Below are 3,106 nucleotides of genomic sequence, written 5' to 3' on the forward strand. Positions count from 1 at the left end.
AGGCTTTCATAATACATTAGATTTGAGAGTAAGCGTGAATTAGTTATTAAGTAAGCCTAAAATTTTTAGAATTTATTGAACTATTATAAAAAATCGAACATGAAATCAAACACACGCTTACTCTAAAATTTGCTTCCTTTTTAATCACACACCGTTTACCTTTCATTATTTGATATTAATTCCATACTGGTTGCATTACCCTTCAGCAACATTGAATCTTTTTTTATAATTGATATCGGGTATTATAAAATCATTGAAACTGATTTTAAAAACACATCCTGCATAGCATAAAAAGTATAGAAGATGGAAGATAACTTCTTATCAGTTTCTTTTCATAGTTAATTTGAGATTATAATAGATAATTCAAAAAGCCTTTTTTTGGTTTGTCACCTAAAAAGCTGCATATTATTTCACAAATCATTTCAAAAGCTGCACATTCAAAAACGGTTTTAAAAACGGTTCAGCACAAAAGAAACAGCTTGGAAATGTTTCAACTCAAACTGGTTCAGAATCAGTTAACCAAAAACCAAACCGCTTTATTATTATCAACCAGTTTGGATGAAGAACTAAACCATTTAACTGGTTCGGTTTGTCTTTTTTCTTTTTTGAAAAAAAGGAGCCATGCACACACCCCCAACTAAAATGTGCATATATAAATTCCTATTAAAATCAATGTCGGAACACTATACTAAAATTGACATCCAAGCAAGCAAAATACAATTTGGTGAACAATGTACCAAAATTGAAAAGAGGTGTCGAAAATGAAACGAAAAAGCTTCTTTCATTGTTTGGGGAGAGGAGAGGAGAGGGAAGGGTAGTTAAGTCACTCTTGAGGAGTGGCCCCGTTTGTTGAGTTCATAGCCTCAGCTTCAGTTGTCTCATCTGCCTTGTCCCCTTTCTTACCTGTGTGCAAACAACCAAGAAGCATTATTTGTTGAGCCATTCGACAAGTAACATTGAAACTTTACATATGCAAATGATGGAGTTCTGTGCAATAATACAGAAGCATGAGGCAACACAAGGAATTATTATAGAATAATAGCAACATGCTCTTCGAGCCTACCTTTTTTCTTCTTCCCACCACCTTTCTTCTTTGTCTTTGTGCCCAAGGCTAGCCTTAATATCAGGATCATCTATTGTTTTTGTAGGCTGCAATTCTTGGAGTGGATGAGTTGTGATTCAATCCGATCCATTTGGCATCAACAAGACTGTGAATTTGATGTGCGCAACAAAATCACCTGTAAAGCAACCAATGCAATGCATGACATGAAGGCTCACATAAATGCCAACACAGGATTTAATCATGCCTACTGGCCAAAAGTTCTTTACCAGGCTTTTCATGCAAAACAGGATATGGCTGCAAGAGCTCATGGTTGACGCATTCCACCAAACCAAGTCGAGCTCTTTTGTCTTCCAAAGCCCTGTTATTATAAAACAAATAAAATTTTAAGAATAGTGATGACAATAATAATTAGCACACCAACTAGACACAGTATTATAAACATGCAAGTAATCAAATTACCTAGCAGAGAACGGCATGATAGGAAACTTTTGGCTTATTTCACTGAAAATGAACCTAGACGCTTTCATCTTCAAGTGATAACTCTTGTCAACAGCCCTCTTATAGATAGTTGTCTGCTTCTCATCCAACAGCTTAGGCTGCAAGAGGATGAAAATTTACTTTATATCATGCATAAGCTCTACCATACTAGTAAATATGTTGATATAATTGAACTACCTTGCCGTCCCCAGTGCTAGTTACTATATCAATTGCATAAACTTCATTCTCCTCAAACTCTGCTTCGTCAACCCTTGTGTCCGGATTAGACAAACTAAGCACATCTTTATTCCCATCAATAACAAACTGCTTCATTTGGTGGCTAAGCACACCCTCAACGATTTTACAGTCATAGGCAGCAGCAACCTTTTGAATTGCATCACTTACATCCTTGATCTGTGGATAAAAGAAAAAAAAAAACACTAATTAAAATAAGGCCATTTATGTATATGAAATTATGAATAATAATATTAATACTGTGCTGATTAAAATAGACAAACGTGTTGAACTAATAGATCATCATAACTACAATAATTTAAAGCTTATTCTAAATTAGGCAACAGAGAAAAGGGGAAATCAATATACCAGCAATCATCAAAGCAAAGTTTTCCTTACTAAAGGTTTTATAAATGCTACTGTATTCAATTCCATGAATAATAAAATAACTCAACTAATCTAACGGTTTGAATATTGTATTATATTCCTCTTCTCTAGTTCTACGTTGTGTTAAGTAATGTTTTAATAATTAATACAGTAGTACTGTACTATGTTGGCTAGACTAGTCAAGTGTACTGACTATATAATCAGCACAACCATGAAACTATTTTCAGCCAGTTCTAGTATTGGCAACAGGGAAAAGAGGAAACCAATATGGTACCTGATCACCTCGGCAAAGTTGCCTTAGCATATGCAACAAAATATTAAAATCCACATATACGCTGATAAAGCTATAACAGGATGAACAATTCTCTATGTGATGACAAATGGTGGGCACTATATATAGAACAGTGGATGAATGATTCTCTATCAGTGTAACTATGACAAAAGCAGGCATCATTGGGGTTTACCCATAGCCTATGATATCTTCATCATATAGAGATCAGTTCATAAAATTTACAATATAATATTATGGATTCAAATAAGATAGTTTTAAGAGGAGGGATATGGAAAGAAACAAGAGAGACCTGTCAAGATATTTTCCAAAATTTTATCAGAATACAAAAAATGTTTGACACTAGTACATGATAAAGTTCATCATACAGGTACATAACAAGATGGAATACAAATTGCAGAAATCTCTGTCAGTGTAACTATGACAAACAGGCTTCATTGGAGTTTTATCCATAACCAATAATGTCTTCATCATACAGAGATCAGCCTATCAAATTTACAATATATTATAAACCAAGTTGAATCAGAATCAGAATACAAAAAAAAACCAAGGTTGTTTATGGAAGTGCTTGATAGCATTCATCATGCAGATAAAAAAAAGGTTCAAAAAGCTTAAAATGACAACCAAGTAATCTCAAAAGAACAAAACAGCATAAG

At 33.8% G+C, this 3,106-nt stretch overlaps 1 pseudogene; it reads right to left on the reverse strand.

Moving 5' to 3' along the window:
• Positions 1-643: 643 nt before the first annotated feature.
• Positions 644-1,954, reverse strand: LOC102660060 (ERBB-3 BINDING PROTEIN 1-like; annotated as a pseudogene).
• Between the last annotated feature and the right edge of the window lie 1,152 nt (positions 1,955-3,106).

Source organism: Glycine max, chromosome 16 (assembly GCF_000004515.6).
Source record: "Glycine max cultivar Williams 82 chromosome 16, Glycine_max_v4.0, whole genome shotgun sequence".
NCBI lineage: Eukaryota > Viridiplantae > Streptophyta > Magnoliopsida > Fabales > Fabaceae > Glycine > Glycine max.